Below are 18636 nucleotides of genomic sequence, written 5' to 3' on the forward strand. Positions count from 1 at the left end.
CTGAGGTTAAGATTAAGGCTAGCATTAGTACTAGTAGTGTGTCAAGGTCAGGGTCATGGTCACTGTTAATGTCAGCAAGGACATTCTGTGGTATATATGGTGGGCTTAGCGTTAGGATTAAAGTTAGGGTTGGGTTCTGGGTGGGAGTCAGTATTTTCAATGCATAGGGAAGGCCTCTGCTGTGAATTGAAAGGGCTCCCTGAGTCATGTATTGAAGGCTTTCTGAGGTGAGCAGATGGGCTTTCTGAGGGATTTAGAAAGTACTTGAAATGAAGTGTTGTTAGTAAAGAGGGCTTTTAAAGGAATCTAATTTGTACTTGCTGAGGTAGGTAGGGAAGCCTCTCTGAGGTGTGTAGAGTTGCTATTAAGGTTAGTAGGAAGGGCTTTCTTTGATGTGAATGAAGGTTACTTTGAGGTGTGTAGAGAGGATTCTCTGAGGTTGGTAGCTTGCAGTCTCTCATCTGTTTAGAGGAATTTTTTAAGGTCTTTAGAAGATATCCTTGATATGTGTCAGAGGCCTCTAGGATGTTTGTGTGTGGTTCTTCTGAGATGAATTGGGAGGGGTCACTCAGCTGGATAAATAATATGTACCAAGATAAATAGAGGGGACTCAGTGAGTTGTTTCTGGGGGTCCTCTTTAGCTGAATAGTGAGAGCTCTGTAAGAGAAGTAGGGAGAAAACACTGATGTTGAATGGAGGACCTTATCAAGTGTGAAGGGGGGACTATGTCACATGCAGGTCAGACTAGCTGAGATGTGTATGAAAGACACTCTGAGATTTGTAGTGTGGGTTCTCTGAGGTGTATTGTGAGGGCTCATTTGAATGCATAAGGATGGCATTCTGATGAGTGCATGAGGGCTCTTACAGATGTGTAGGGAGTTTTCTATTAGATATGCCAATGGATCTATGGGGGTGTAAGTGGTCCTTATGTCTGAGTAGAGATGTTAACACAGTTGTGGATGGAGGACACCCTGAAGTTAATAGTGAGATCACTCTGATATGTGTAGGGAGAAAACACTGTGCTTTGATGGGAGGGTTTTATGAGGACAATAAGAAACCTCTGAAGTGCTTGTGAGGGCTTTCAATGGAAAATGAAGGGGGCTCACTTAGGTGTGCATATGCAGTACCCAGAGATGAGTAGTGATAGATTTGGATAGAAGTGAGGTCTATCTATATTGTGTTTGTAGCATTGGCTGAGGTGTGTAGCATGGGCATTCTGAAGTGTGAAGTAACATCTCTCTGGTGTTTATAGGGAGTGTTTGATGGGATGTATGTGGAAGACTATCTGAGTTGTTAAGTGTTGCTCAATAATATGTGGAGGAAGCATCCCTAAGCTGTCTATGGATGGCACTTTGAGGTGTCTACGAAGGGCTCTTGATGTGAGTAGGTTGGAATTACATAGATGTGTAGGGGAATGAGATTTCAGTGTGTAGTGAATGTTCTCTGAGGTGTTAAAACAGGTTCTCTTATGGAAAACCGTCTTAGCCTGGGTTGCTTCAAGCGGCTCGCGCCACTTTTTGCTTTTCTGGCCTGACCAGTAGGACAAAAGACATGTACTCTTCCGAAGTTCATGAAGCAGCTTCGGCTTTATTCAGATATCACCCTCAATATATAAGCAGTCTCATGCATAAGCAATTGTAATCAGATATGTTCATCCAATCCTGTTAAAGGTCAAGTGATCACTCGCTCAAGCATACAGTAAAGTATATCTGTCCACGTGCTAGGTGGCTGAAGTGATTATCATACAGCCAATTGTAAACACTTTCTGCCTTTCTCCAGGCATAATCAGGATGCCATTTGCTCTCTGTCAGTTGCCATCTTTAGATGCACGTGGTGTAACCCTGGGCCCCAGGTCTTGCCTGCCACAATTCCCCCTTTCTCTTTATAAAAGGGACCGTGCCTGTCTTAGGTTGTCCACGGTAGAGCAACATCATTACCTGTCATTGGACAATGAGGCTCTAGCCCTCATTTCCTGTATTAGGTTGGTATGAGCTCCCCATGAATCTTACCGGTTATTGGCTACCAGTCCAGCATATTTAACAAGACTTGGGGAGATGGGCCAGCATCAATTGCGACCAGAGCTTGGCGAATAATGGTTGTTTTTCTGTGTGGATGTATGTGCATTTTGTATATGCACAGGACAGATACAACACACAAAAGACCTCCCGCGGACAAAAACCAAAACCATTCTTTTCCCCATGGAACAGTGGACTGCAGAAATGTGACCAAATGTTGTAAAAATAGGAGGATATAGATTAGAGGAATTGGTAAGGGGTACAATATTGGCCACATCTTCACTATCCCCCATAGTTTACCCGAGTCTCCTCCACTAACTTGGGGAGAATTTGTCAGCACCATCAGCAGGAGAAGCCTCCTCATCTTCTTCCTGTTTTTGGGTCTCTGTTGAGGCCTTGACCAATCCCTCTGGCACCCAAATTGGCGATTGTGCATCCTGTGGGAAAACACAAACAGACCCTCGGGGCCAGATTAATACCAGATCTGTGACTTTCCATTGTCCTGATAGAATGTCCTTCCAGAGCACTTGAGATAGATGCTTTTTATTAGGCTCTGAATGACGGTCAGCAGCCGATCAGCCCTCAGAATCAAGATTTAAAAAATTTAAAATGAACAAGACAACAATTTGTCTTTTGGGGACGTGTATGATGCCCCTATTCCCCTTTTTGTTCATAAAGCATGTTTTAAGCATTAAATGGGCACGCTCAACAATGCTTTGTCTAGGATTATGGGGAATTCCTGTGACATGTTGAATACCAAAGGTAGAACAAAATTGTTTAAAGGCCTGGGACGTAAGTCCAGGACCATTATCTGTTTTAATTTGTTTGGGAACTCCTAGGATGGAGAGAGTGTAAACAGTGTGTTATTACATCTTTGGTTTTTTTCTCCAGGAAGAACAGAGGCCATAATAAATCCTGAAAAGGTATCAATAGACACATGAATGAATTGTAGTTTTCCAAATTCTGAATAATGAGTTACATCCATTTGCCAAATATGATTGGGCTGAAGCCCTTTTGGATTTACTCCTAATGAGGGATTAGGAATAAGTGTAGCACATTTAGCACAAGACTTGACTATGTCCCGAGCTCTTATCTTAGTAATTTTATAGCGTGTGTGTAGAGTGGAAGCATTTATGTGAAATTTGAAATAAAAAGTTTTTGCATTTTTAAGCGTATTAAAGATGTGTGGGTCTCTGGTGGCCATGTCTGTTAAATCATTGTGTAAATTTAAAGGACCTGCAATGCCAGTATGAGCCCGAACATGCCCAATGAAAAAAGGATTTTTTTCTGTCCCAAATAAGTTTTTGTAAACTTTGCAAATATTTAGTAATAGTGGAGGTGAGGGAAATCAGACCAGTTAATTCTGAATTTTGAACAGCATTAACAACATACTTGCTATCAGAGAATAGGTTAAAAGGCTCATGGTGGGTTTTCAATACTTCTATAGCTACTAAAAGTTCCATTTGCTGTGCAGATAGAGTATTAAACAACAATGTTTCTTTAACATTATCTATAGTAATAGCACCCGTACCATTTTTGATCCATCAGTAAATATAAGGGTAGCTCCTGTAATAGGTTCTTTCTTCGGGTGACTTTAGGAAATTTATAGGATGTTGACTCCAATATTGGAGAAGAGGATCAGAAGGTAAATGATTGTCAAACACAGCAGAAGTACTAGTAAAGACTATAGGCCATGAATTTGAATTATTAATAAGATATTGTAGCTGATCAATAGTATATGGAGTAGTGATAGTTGAGGGATGTGATCTAAAAGTGGAAAGAGATACTTTTAATGGCTTAAGGATTAATTCTGACACAGATTCAGTAAACAAGGCTAAGTCCTTGTTAGGGGCATAATTCAGTGAATCCATAGAACAGGAACCTTGTGCCAAAACACTCCTGTGAGTAACTTATTTGTGGCCAAGACAATGAATGATAAAAGCTTAGTTAGGTCAATACGATCAAGAGGAGCCTTTTCCATAGCTGTTTCAACAAGTTTGAGAGCTGTTGGAGCCTTAGGGATAAGCACTCACTTAGAAAGAGGGTCAGAATCACCTTCAAGAATATCAAACAGGGGCCCCAAACTTGAGGTGGGTAAATGAAGGTAAGGTCTAATCCAATTAGTATCACCCAAAAGATTTTGAAAATCATTTAAAGTTCTGAGCTCATCCACCTGAATGTTAATTTTTGCAGGTTTAACCATAGTTTGATTTATGATAGATCCCAGGAAGTTTTTGGTGTCTGTGATTTGTACTTTACTAATGGCAATATGTAAGCCCCATCTTTCCAGTGACTTTAGTAAGGAATTATAACATTGCTCTAAGACAGGTTTTTCCTTATGAGCTAGCAAAATATCATCCATATAATGATAGATTAAAAGTTCTGGGTTTGCTAGGCGTATGGTTCAATAGACTTGCCTATTGATATATTTGACACATGGTAGGGCTATTGGCCATGCCTTGTGGGAGGACTATCTATTCATATCTTTTATTAGGAGAGCTACTATTAAGTGAGGGCCCAGTAAATGCGAACCTTTTGGTGTCTGAAGGATGTAACGGAATGGAAAAGAAACAATTTTTTATGTCAATTACAATGGAGAGCCAATTAACTGGGATAGTCGATAAATTAGGTAATCCTAATTGAATAGGTCTTATGGGCTCCATTATAGAATTTACTGCTCTTAGGTCATGTAAGAGCCTCCATTTTGCTGATTTCTTTTTTATTATAATTATTGGTGTGTTGAAAGGAGAGGTGGATGATTTCACATGTTCGGCTCTAGTTGTTCATTAACCAATTGTTGGGCCGCTTCTAATTTGTCTTTTGAGAGGGGCCAGTGAGGGATCCAGACAGGTTTATCAGATTTCCATGTTATTTTAATTGCTTCAGTGACCCCTAATGAAATTCCAATCCCTTTCTATCTTGTTTTGGAGTAACTAAAATGGGTGAAGTAGGTCCTTGACTATTTTTCCCAAAACCTTTTCCACATATGTGTCCTTGGGCTAACATCATTTGATTAGCTTTTGGATTACCATATGGGATCTTGGATGTGAGATGTTAATCAATCTGATCCATATCTCTCATCCATAAATTTACCGGGAGTTGTTCAAGGACATAAGGTTGGACGGAACCACTATGACCTTCTTTATCCTTCCATTTTAATATGGTTGCACTCTTGTTAGGATTGGAGCTATACCCAATCTTCTTAAAGTCTGATCTGCCTGTTGAAGTGGCCAGGCTTTTGGCCATTCTGTAATTTTGATAAAACTTTTGTCAGCTCCAGTATCTAATAAGCCCTCAAAACTTTTGCCTTCTATCACTAACTTTATCATAGGCCTATCTTTTAAACCCCATGTTAACATGACCATATTTTGGCCAGTAGAACCTAATCCTTTATTTCCCCTAATAATATTTTTAATGGATATTGATCATACCAACTGGGTAAGACCAACAATTGTGCTATGCGATCACCCTGAGCTATTATTGCTACACCTCTTGGTGAAGAGCAAGGATTTTTATTTCTTCTTTAAAATTAGGGTCTATAACTCCAGGTACAATATTTAATCCTTTTAAGGCAGAAGAACTCTTCCCCAGAACTAGTCCCACTGTTCCTTTATGTAATGGGCCAACAGCCGAAGTAGGTATTGGCTCTACTCCCATCTCTGGTGTTAATACTGTTCTGGCGGAGGCACAGAGGTCCAATCCTGCACTTCCTCTTGTTTGTCTAATTGGGGAGTCAAGGGGTAACGGGTTCGAGGCACAGAGTGGATAGTCCCATATATTTGTGGGCCCTGAGGCAAGGGGCCCTGATTCCCATTTTTGGAGGTAAAGGGTTACCATCTTTGTCTCTAGTTGATTTACAGCCACTTGCCCAGTGCTTCTCCTTTTTACATCAGGGACACAGTTTTGGCACAGAACCTTGGGGGCAGTCCTTTATTATGTGTCCAAATTGTTTATATTGATAACACTGTTGGCCTGGGTGGGAACTGGTATTACCTCTAAGACCCTATTCAAGTGCTGCAGCCGTCACCTAACCTTGAATAAAAGTCTCATTAATATCCCTACAAGCCTTTAAGTAGGCTCCTAGGTCTTTGCTTTTCCAAGGTCTTATTGCCTCTTTACACCATCTATTTGCCTGTTCATAGGCAAGCTGCTTGACTAAGGGCATCGCGAGGTCCACGTCTCCAAATACACGTCCTGCTGTTTGAATCAATCTGTCTACAAAATCAGCATAGGGCTCATTATGACCTTGAATAACTTTAGAATAACTGTCCTTGAAGATCGCCAGCACCTGAAAGCATTCTCCAAGCTTTAGTGGCAGTAGCACTAATATGTTGATACACACCAGGGTGGAAATTGATCTGGTTACCTTGCCCTTCATATGGTCCTTGGCCTATTAGCATGTTTAGATTCCATTGAAGATTGCCCACAACTGCATTACATCAGGCAGTATCAGAGCATAACTCCTGGTTAGCCACCTTCCACATGAGATATAGTCCCCCAGATAAACATGCCTTTGTTAAATTACCCCAATCAGTCAGAGTAAGATTTTGACTTGCAACATTCTCTAATAAAGAAATGGTAAATGCAGCTTGTACTCCATAGTACATAACTGCCTCTTTTAATTGTTTTACTATTGTATATCTAATATTTGATGATATCTCTGATTGTTTTGATCTTCAAATACTGGGAAAATTGGGAACACTGATTGAGATTATACATCAGCTCACTGCCTGGGGGCCTTCCCTGTACAGCAAGTACATGTGCCCTTACAACTTTAAAAAGAGTGATGATCTGGATTATACACCAGAGGGCATGGCGTGGTAGGGGTTAAATGCCACTGCGGTATTGTCTCTTCCGGCTCTGTCTCAGATTGCTCTTGTTCCTCAGAGTCTGAACATCTACTTTCTCTTTCAGAAGCTTGACTTGATTGTTCTTTTTCCACAGTTTCTAATATCTTTTCCCCTTCTCTTAACTGTTTTTGAAATTTTGGTTTTTTGAAAGTCAGACAGACACGAACTAATGTACACATTGCTACAACAACAACAAACAGAAACCAAACAAGGAAAGGTATCACAAATAGCAATTTACACATATTTGTTATGGGAAGTCCTTCACTGTCTCTTGGGACAGCCTTTCAATATATTCTCTCTCTAGGAGAATCTTCCATTATGCTCCCTCTCTAGGGGACCCTTTTGTTAAAACCTTAAGGCAACCGTTTCCTCAAATAGGGAAACCTTCTCGTTAATTACACTAGCGAAACTGTCTTTTATTTACTTGAGTGCTCACCAATTCCCAGTCAGATCCTCATGTGATCCCTGTCCAGTCCACCACTTATGGAAATGGGTTCTCATTTTTATGTAAGGTAGGCTCTCTGATATGTAGGCAGGGACCTCTGAAGGGTGTAGTAGGGTTTTATGAGGTTTGTAGGAAGGCCTATTGATGAGAGCATAAGTGTTCACTTAAGTGAATAAAAGGGTTAATTGCAGTGTATAGGAAAGGTCTGTGGTGAGTCAAAAGTTGTCTCTGAGGTGTGTATTGCAGACTCTCTGAGCTAAGTGGAAAGGCTCTCTAAGTTGTTTAGATACTTACTAAAGTAAGTTACTTACTAAAGATAGTTACTAAGGCTTGTGAAGTATTAATTTGTAGTCATTCAAATATGTAGTGGTGTGGAGGGAATAATGGTGGCACTCTTTTAAAGGATAGTATCACAGTTTGATCAACATCAAATTCAATGAGTCACAAATATAAGACACAAATCTAAACACACAAAAATTTTTCTGAGGTCTGATGCTATCTAAAAGGGAATCTGAGTGGAGGGCTAGACTCTACTCACTTCCAATGGCCTCTCCTGTTTCACCTGTGGTCTTCTTGGGAAATATCGCCAGAGTTGTTGGTCCCAACATTGATACAGTGATTCTAATCTTGGGAAAGACCCCTATTAGGGAATTTCCTGAGAAATAAACATCCAAAGATGAGTGGACAACAAGAACTCATGGCTTGTACTTACTGTCTGAACAGAAGTGAGCAGAATGGGAGTTTATCTGGAATGTTGGTGCCTAGTTACCAGGGTTCCAAGTTCTGTGTGTTCTACTGCCAAGGAAGTGAGGTCACTTCCTTGGGGAATCCACACCCAACGCCCTTTCTCACAGAAGATGGTTCTAATGTCCCACTGAGATGCAGTTTCCTCCCACCTTCCCTTGACATTTACATGAGTGTACATGGTTACACCAGCAAACCCTGAATCTGGTCTCCAGACTGTTCCAGGTGTAGCCAACTCACCTGGTTTGGAGAGACAGTTGGAATCAGACTCATTTCCTCCTTCTGGTCATGTGGGTGGTCCTGAAGAAGTCAGTATATCTTACAAGGCCTGAATACTTTTGCCATTTATTCCCCTGGAATTATTCTAGTATATGCTTTTGAAGTTGTCATCAGGTGTATAAGGCCATTTATATACATACTCATTGGGAACCCTAATGTTTGAGTCATGTATGTGTAATCCACCAACATACAGAAAACACAACACAGAAAGGAGAGGGACAAGGGATGACATACAGCTCTACCATAATGTGAGTCCAAAAGTAAAAGAGGGGGAATCATCTTCTAACTTTTCCTTGTTTCCACTCTGCCACACTAGAAGTTTGTCATGACTGATTTTCAGAGATAGACTCCCTGTGCCATAGACCTTCCAATTCATCCTGTGCAATTTAGAATAATTTCAATATTTCTTCTCATTGTATGATGTGGGTACACTACAAGGAATCACTGGCACCAGAGAATTCTATTGTCCAAAACCTGTAACTTCCCCATCTAAATGAATCCACATCACCATCTAGTTTCAAAGAAAAATAAATCAGCAAGAGCCATGGTATTTCACTTCCAAGATGTAGTCATCAGAAGTCTCATTTCTTTGTCTCCATAGACCCATAGCAGTGACACTACTGTAATTTCAGAGATTTTTTGGAAAAGTTTGTGTGACAGCAGGCAAAGTTCCAGGGACCCCATTAAATAGCAAGGAACTGGCATTTCTATTTCCATTTTTAAATGCCTCACGTACATAAAAATATTTTGGTTATAAAATTAATGAATGCAATTTTTATCAAAAAGAAATAATGGTGTGAAATTGCCAAAACTTTGTTTAATACCATGGTCATAACCATGGGAGTGGAATTCTCTCTCTCTACTTCTTTAGGGAATGTCTGCATTCCTTATTTCAAGGTCACAGCAGGTCACTTCTTTTTGTGTATGTTGTTGAAGACAATTTTTTTTCTATTATTCAAACTAAAATTTGGAAAGAAGGCTCCAGTAGAAGAACAAAGAACCAACTCATAAGTCAATATTTATTCAATAGCTAAGGTTACTGGAGCAGAGAGAAGGACTGACAATTCAGTTCTGAAAAATGGAAAAGGCCTAGGTAACCACTCTCTTCAGGGGATAGTCATTAATCTAATGCAGGTTCACTGAGTGATCTGTGCCCACTTTTGAATGAACACAGAAGCTGATATCCTTCTCTTCTATTAAGAAATGTCAAAAAGTATCAAACCATCTCAAAGACTTACAATCGTCTTCCTTGTGCACACAGAACTAATTGGCTTCTCATTACCTTCCCACAAAGGTGAGAGTCTGATGATAGACCACTGGCTTGGAAAGACGTGAATATCAATACTCATATGCACAATCCCCACTGTTGGAAGTCTCCCAGGATAGGGCATTGCTGAATGCTTCTGTGTTCCTTGAAATATTTACTAGGAAACAACGAATGAGGAGGGTCACTACAAGGAAGACCTGCAACTGTGAATGGTTGCTGAGTTTGGTAAGCCCTGAGACACCAGTGAATTTGAAAAAAAAGGAAATCATTTCTGGTTTTTAAGCTGGTAAAAATCAAAGTCATGGAAAATTCTCCCCTCTTCTGCTCCTGTAGTTATTCATCTTATGACTTTAGGACATTATGTGATAACATTCCCTACCCAGTAAGTTTCTTCAGGAAGGAAAAGAGCTGTATGAGCTTTGGCAGACCTGATAGAACCATGAAATGAGCAGAAGTTCAGTCAGTTTCCAAGTCACTGTAAAAAGCCTTTAAGCTAACAAGGTCAGCTAGTGATAATTTCTCATTTTTGACCACTCTTGGAAAATGCATCAAAACTGATTTGCTGAGATTGTTGCTTAATTCTCCAAAACAGGAGAAAGAAGAAATCACAGAAAACAGGTGATGAATCCTGGGTTCCAGAGGGGTTTGATTCCACTGGCAACAGAATCACTCTCTTAACAAACAAGTGCCACGAAAAACTATATCAAAAAAACCTACCTGAGTGTTAGTCCCTTGCCTCTAATACATCTTTCTACCAATATCCTCAACATGGTTCTGTACCCAGTTGTCCCAGTACTGACATTCACACTCTGAAGCACAGAATCACCGGGTCCAAACACTGAGGCACCAAGCTCTGAGGGCTGTACTATTCCCTCTCTAAGAATAGCATCCAAGACAAAGCTGTAGTGTGCCAAACTCGTAATAGAAAAATCACAAGAACATACATTCTTTTAAAATTATAATTTTTCTGACAGCTAGACCAATGTAGACAAAATAAAAATTTAAAGTGATATATTATGACCACAGCTTCCCTACTGAAATCCAAATTAGGCAAATTCATTGATTAAAGGAACAGTGTGAAGCCAAGAACAATCAATGGCAGTGTGAAATTGAGAGACCCTGGAAACACAGCCCATAGACTTTGCCTTCTGGTCTTGTGTTGGCAAGGAGCACTAAGGCAGTGCAGGCTACACAGGTCCCTCTTCATGTCCTCACACCTGCAGCTGTGTACTCAGGATATGGTGATCCTTACCAAGAGACCATGGAACTTAGGGGCCACCTGATTAGTCTGGGGTGCAAGACTGCATCTCAGATCTGAAGGGTCAAATCCCAGGTAGCTGGAACCCTGCATATTCCTGAGAGTAGTGTCATTGCAGTTGCATTATTGGTAACATATTCCTCCCAGAGAAGTGGGACAAAGATAATGCTTTTAATGTGGCTTGATAAGCTGCCTTCTGAACTCTCTCAGTTACTGGGCATGGTTTGTTTCTAATGCAGCCTGTTGAAAACTTGCATCTTGGTTACCATTAGTGCTCTGCCTTACCTCTCTGCTTGCTCCCAGTGAAGCTCATGAAGAGCAACACTAGTCATGAGGATTCTATAATAGTATGGATTCTATAATAGGACTAAAATCCACAGGACAACTATTATGTCACTTTTGGATTGTGTAGCATTGGTATTACTATTAATAATTAAGGACAAATTGTATTATCTTGACGTGTTTTATTACAATATTATTTTTGCATAATAGCCTACATAACAGCTATTATATTTGTTATGGATGTTATTGCACACCTCTTCTATCATTATCCAAGATCTGTAGAAGCTATTATGTTGATACCAAATGCTGTACTATGGATAATGTAATAATATCAAGACCTCAGGGCCTTATTATATTAGTTGCACTTCCCAGGGTATGAATATTATATCAATTTTAAAAGGCAACTATCATATCAGTTTTATATGTCATAGTATGGACATGATACTAGTATTAAAAGCCACAAATAAATCTTTATGTCATTTTTAGAAACTCAAGTATACATATCATTTTAGGATTAAAATTAACATGGTAGTTATTACATTAATTTTAATAACAACTCATAAAAGTATTTATTGCCAAAATGCAGATATTTTATTAGCTTAAGGTTATATTATATAAATATACTAATGTTAAATGCTACAGAACACCTGTTTACTCATTTTAGATGTTATAACAAGGATATTAAATGAATATTAAAATTCACATATAAGTTATTATATTGGTTTCAGGGTTTATGGAATATATGGCATATAGTAATATTAAAGGCTAGAGGACATATATTTCATTGGTGTTTTAGGTGATAATATGGATGTCTTATTAATATTTCAAAGTAGAGGGGAGCTAGTATATTCATTTTAGACACTAAGCTTTGAATAACACATTAGATTTAGAGGCCACAGCACAGCTTCCATAATTGTATTTGATACTCTAATTTGGATATTATATTAGTATTTGAGTACTCTGAATGGCTGTGATATCCATTTCTGATGTTATAATATCAGGAAAATTATATCAATATTAAAGTACAGATAACTAAACTATACTAAACTCTTGTATAGTTTTCCAGTATATTGTATGCATATACTGTTTAAAAAAAAGGACATGAAATGGCCAAAATAGGAGTATTGTATTATTATTGAAGTCTACAGGGGAGCTACTATATTATAGTTTAGATGGTCACTATGGATATTATAATCATCTTTCAGGTCCCTGGGAATTTACTATATTACTTTAATGTGCAATAGTAAGACTATTTCTTTAGCATTAACGGCCACATGGCAGCTATTAGTATTACAGGGTACAAGTTTATCACATTGATATTAAGGGTACCAAGACAGGTAGCTATTCTGTTAGGTTTAGATTTTATAGAATGGAAAGCATATTAGTATGACCAGCCAGAGGTTAGTATTACAACAGTTTTAATGTTATAGTATGAATATAATATCAATATAGAAAGAACAAGGGACAGTTTAAAAAAATAACAGAATTATTTTTAATTAATTATTTTTTATGTGTTGCTCAGGATTGAACCCAGTGCCTCACTTGTGCTAGGCAAGTGCTCTAACAGAAAGTCACAAACCCAACACCACAGGACAGTGTCTATGTGAGTTTAAAAGGCCACATATTCCATATTACATATATTTGAAAGTACTCAAGGAAAGTATTAATTTTGGATATAAAATGATTGATAATATGTTGGCATTAAAAGCCAAAGGACAACTACTATATTAGTTATAAATTCTAATGTATGAATATTATGTTAATACTAAAGGACACAGTGCATACTAAGGATATTATATGAGTGTCAGCAGTCACATTAAGGATATTAGTGTCTTCAGTCACAGTGAATGTATTATGTGAGTGTCAGGTTCCACAGTGGGGGTATTATATTAGTGTCAGAGGTCAAGTGTAAACATATGAGTGTCAGAGGACAGAGTGAGGGTATTTATGTGAGTTTCTTGTGTCAAAGTTATGACATTAGCTGAATGTAAGTGGTTAAATGAGGCAGGTATTAGATTTTGTTTTGGTGAATATTCATGTGTGGAAAAGCATGATACTCACAATAATCTCAGTCACATAAAATGTGATGTTGTAGATGTATACTCATGACCTGGAAGGTATGTCCAAGTAAGCTGCTTGCAAATTAATAACTTTGATTTTGCTTGTATTTTTTTTCTGTAATTTACATGTTAACCTTTAAAAAATAAATGATATTTTAAAAAAAGTGGTCAAGTGAGTATTGTATATGAATGTGAGAGTCCACAGAACAAATACTTTCCATTTTATGCCACAGTGAAGATATTAGGTGAGTGTTAGAGGTCAAGGGAGAATATTATGTAAAAGAAACCAGAGTGAGGATAAGTGAGTGTCATAGACCACATAAGGATATTCTGTGTCACTAGCTATAGTGAGGTAATTACCAGAGTGTCAGAGGCATCGTGAATGTATTATATGAGTGTTGGTAGGCAGATTAAAGTTATTATGTGAATGTGAGGTGCCAGAGTGAAGACATTATGTGTCAGAGGCCAGAGTAAGGGTAATATCTGGATTTCAGTGGCTACAGGGAGGACAGTTTGTGAAGGTTAGCAGTCAGAGTGAGAATATTATGTGAGAACCTGAGGCCATAGTAAGGATATTATATGAATGTCAGAGGTCAGATAAGTACTTTATGTGTCAGATGTTATAGTGAGGGTTTAATGTGAGTTTAAGAGGCCACATGGAGGATATTATACATGTGTCAGAGAACAGAGGTAGAGTATTATGTAAGAGTCAGAGGTTACAGTATGGACATTATGTGTATGTAATTATTAATAGTGAGGATATTATGTGAATGTCAGAGTCCAAAGTGAGGGTATTATGTGAGTGTGAGAGGTCACATGTTATAATGTGAGTTTCAGAGGTCACAGTGAAGATATTATGTGAAAGTCAGAGGCCATATTGAGGTTTATATGAGAATGCCAGTGTCCACAAACAGGGTTTTATTTGAATATCAAGGTAATGGTAAGAAAATTATTTGAGTCAGACCAAGGGAAGATATTATCTGATTGCCATGGCAACAGAGAGTGTATTATATGAGTGTCAGAGGACACAGGATATTATGTGAGAATCAAAGACCATAGTGAGGATATTGTGTGTCAGAAGGCACAGTGAGGATTTTATATAAATGTTTGAGGCCACGCTGATGACATTATATCAGTGTCATAGGCCAGACTATGTTTATTGAGTGTCAGAGGCCTCAGGGAAGTTACTTAATGAGTGACAGTGGTCACAATGGTCACAATGAGAATATTCTGTCAGTAGAAAGAGTGATAATATTATGTGAGAGTCAGAGGCTACAGTGAGGGAATTATGTGAGTCTTATTGGCCACAGTGAAGCACAGCTTTCTCTCTTCTTCTCTCGTTGCACCGCTGCTGCCTGCCTTCTTCTTCTCTCGTCACGCAGCTGCTGCCTCTCTCTTCTTCCTCTCTCGTCACACCGCCGCTGCCTCTCTTCTTCTCTTGTCACGCAGCTGCTGCCTGCCTGCCTCTGCCACTCAAAGTACACAGCTTTATGGGATATAACAGCCAATCACCTTAATGGGTCAGGCGTTTGGCTCGTGGAGACTTAATGGTAGGTAATGAGGACATGTACTGAACACGGGCTAAGCATGGACGCGGAGGAGATCAGTCAGCCAATAGAAAGCACTTCCTTAAAGTTGTTTTTCTTTGCAGTTGGGCTTCTCCGCGCCATCTTAGGGTGAGGCCAGCCACCACTGGGGGCCCTACAGGGCAGCGGTTTCCAACACTTCCTCTCATCTATGAAGAGGTTGAAAGGCTTCAAGGTGTCTGGTAGTACCAGTGCTGGAGACTCTAGGAGGGCCATCTTAAGTCCTTCAAATGCTTTCTGTTTTTCAGTCCCCCAGACCCAGGGGGTCTTGTCCTTATTGGTCTCATACAAGGGTTTAGCTAATTCTGCATACCCTGAGATCCACAAGTTGCAATAGCCAGTGGTTCTTAGAAATTCTTATGCTTCTCAGACCGAGGTGGGCACCAGGAGTCTTCTGCATATCTGTGCTTTTCTTGCACTGGCCCTATACCCAAGCCCCCCAAGTTCCCAGAGGAGATCCTCTGTTGAACTTTGGCACTCAATCTTGGAGGGGGCTGCTAGGAGCAAGTCATTAGCATATTGCAATAGATTGACAGAGCTGTGGTTCCACTGGAAGGTGTCCAAGTCCTCACTCAAAGCTTCATTGAAATGGGTGGGGAAGTTCTTGAAGCCTTGTGGGAGTCTGGTCCAAGTAAGCTGCCCAGGGGTTACCACATCTTCATCTTTCCACTCAAAGGCAAAGATGAGTTGGCTGCTGGGTGCCAAGGCTACACTAAAGAAAGCATCCTTCAAATCTAGGGTGGTGTACCAAACGTGCCAGGGGCAGGTGATTCAGGAGGGTATTGGGATTGGGGACAGTAGGGTGGATGTCTACAGCATTTTTATTCACCTTTATCAGATCCTGGATCAGCCTATAATCTTTTCCCCCTGGCTTTCTGAGGAGAAGAAGAAAGATGTTCCAAGCTGAGTGACAGTGCTGCAATATCCCCACCTCTCAGAGTCGAAAAATGTCTGGCACAATCCCTCTATGTGCCTCGGTAGACATCGGGTACTGCCAGACCTGGACTGGCTGTGCAGTGGTCTTAAGTTTCACAATCACTGAGGGTCAGTGTGCTGCTAGCCCTACTCTTGATACTTCACCCCATGCCTGTGGGAAGGTCTCTACACAATAGTGATACCGCCATTTACTGGTGACAAGTTCTGCTCCTTCTAATGTTGAAGATTGAACACTAGAGAAGCACGCCAAGGCAAACATATTAAGCAAGTTTTATTTAAAGGTAATAATACAGACTTCTCCCAGCAGGAAGAAGGGGGACATGGCTGATGTTCTAAAGTCCCAAGAACCTACATCTTTTATAGGTTAAATTCTCTTTTGTTCTCCAGTTCTTTCCCCCCTTATCCCTCCTTCTTGCCTATGTGACTAGGCTTGGTTTTGCATTAAGTGAAAAGCCATGGGCAGGGGGAGGGCCAAGGTGATTCAGGCAGGTAAGGGCCCAGGGGGCATTAATTAGCAGCTCCTTGCTTGCAGTCCTTGATAAAGGCAGGTAAATTTGGTAATCATTGGACTCTGGAGATCCTTGACATTCCATTCTTCCAGGGGCAGTCTCCAACTTCCAGAGGCAGATAGTTTCATGGCTTCATTTCCTCGAATTGACCCTATTCCCTACTTCTACACTAACTACCTATCCCTAATTCTGGCTTCAATCCCCACTTTAGCTTTAGGAACTCCTAACTGCTGTAAGGAAAAGAAAAGAGGTGCCGATCATTTTGGCTGCTTCGAAGCTGAAAGAGGGCAGCGAGGGTCAAGCAGTTTGGAGTTCCTTTTATTAAAAATTGGGTCCATTGAGGGGTCCAAGGTAGAAGTCTGGTTGGGGAAGAGCAGGTCGTAAAGTCATCTGGGGGTGGGTGCTTCTATGATAGAAGAACAAAAAGACATGAGTACCAAAATGAGATTAGTACAAAGTAAATGTTGCAGCATCTGGAACATGCCATGGAGTGTCATGAAAATGATGTCAATCTCTCACCAGGAGGTGGAAGAACTGAGAAATTTTTCCCATAATTAGGCCTAGCAAAGGCTGGAGAGGACAAGGCCTTTATTTCGGGACTTTAACATTGTCCAGGTTATCAGGAATGTAAACACAACGTTTAACTCTTAATGTCATAGATGTCCCCAGAAAATATAGTTAATCTACTTAATGTCATCTGATTTTTGTAAAATATCCCTTTATTGGTATAACCTGTGTTTAGTAGAGATCTCTGTACTTATGTTGCTTAGGGATAGATAATCATACGAGCAAACATAGATTAAGTATGCCTGTGTAGCTTAGGAAGGTCTGCAGGCCTTAAACTGACTAAAAACTTCTGACTCTGGCAGTTTCTCTTGACAGTTATCAGGCACATTTGCTGAAGAATCTTTCTTTCATTTGTAGCTTCCAGTCTTTATTCTAGTGGGCTAACACAAGTGTACGTCTTAAGTTACATTTAACTATTATTTCTTTTCAACGCCCAAGAATGGCTATATTTTAGTTTTAACTCTTTTGCTGGGTGTCTAAGATCAAGCTGGTCAAAATGACTTGGTTCCTGTCTTGTTAAAGAGTCAGGTGAGTTCTCACAGGGGCCACTCATAGAGAACTTAAGAGCAGCTTCTTAGTTCCACGAGTGCCTTTGGTTAGGCAGGGTCTCTTGATGAGGTGGCTTCTTTTGAAAGCATCAAGGAATATCTCCCTTTTTCCATGATGCTCCTCTGCAGCAGATGAACTGAGTGATTTTTCATCCTCTAGTCTCAATAATCTCCTTGATCAGGAAGTTTTGTGACCCAGAGTTGCAAAGCTCCTTAGAGAAATTCTCTTGTTTGTGGGATCAGGCTAACTGAGGGCAAAAGATCCAAATATTGGTCTATCTTGCCTTCTGTATTTAATTCCAATCTCTAAGTTTGATCTTATTCATCCAGCAAGCCACTCTCAAAAGTCATAAAGTAAGAGTACTGGGCTTTAACTTTAATGTCCACAATGTTATACTTATTTACCCTTTTATCTAACTGGAGTCTGTATTAGTACTGGAAGTTACCACTATTTGTTCTATAGGTGATGGCTTATTATCAAAAGTTACCTAGGTTGTGTGTTCTTGAAGCAGCTACTTCTGCAAAACATTAACAGATAACAGTTTTACAAAATGAAATTAGCAAGAGTAAAAATATATTCTGCTTGAATAATAGCTATCTTGAATTTCTACTGAGAACCAAATTATATCCCCTATTTGAGATCATAGTAATTTTACAACAAAAACCAATCTTTTGACTATAACTTTAAATAAGCTGAAGTCTGACTTATTTTGGAGTCACTCTAACATGCAGTAAGGTGGGAGGCAGAGCCTTATCTCAGGTAAGGCATGGCTCGTTACAAATCTTAAGTGTTCTAATTTTGATGTTGATCTTTGCTTCTTTCTTAAATGTCATTAAGTGTCGCTGGCTCTTTGCGGTACAAAATCCGTGGATATTTGTCACCGCCTGCAGCAACAACTTGCATGGGTCTTATGGGTGGTGGAGTGGAAACTGAAGCACTTCAATCTTTCTCTTTAGTGCACTGCTTTCTTGCTTGTTTGTTTATAGAGGACAGAGGAAATGAGGTTTACTTGCTTTGAGAGGAGAGAGAGAGACTTTGCTTATCAGAGAGAAAGAAACTTTGCTTAAGAGAGACCTTGAGAGAATGACAGGCTTTGCTTAGAGCTTAGAGGAAGAGAGACTTGCTACACCTCACTTAAGGTCTGCTGCTTACTGGTGCATCCTGCATCCTGTGAACTAAGGGTACGTCTACCTAAGGTGTTTTAGTGATGCGTCCCAGTTCTCCGTTCTACGATCTGCCTTCCACTGCTGCCTCTACTCGCTGCTACCACGTGTGTTTTTCCTTTCTTC

This window comes from Sciurus vulgaris (assembly GCF_902686455.1).
Source record: "Sciurus vulgaris genome assembly, contig: HiC_scaffold_261_arrow_ctg1, whole genome shotgun sequence".
In the NCBI taxonomy this organism is placed as follows: Eukaryota; Metazoa; Chordata; class Mammalia; order Rodentia; family Sciuridae; genus Sciurus; species Sciurus vulgaris.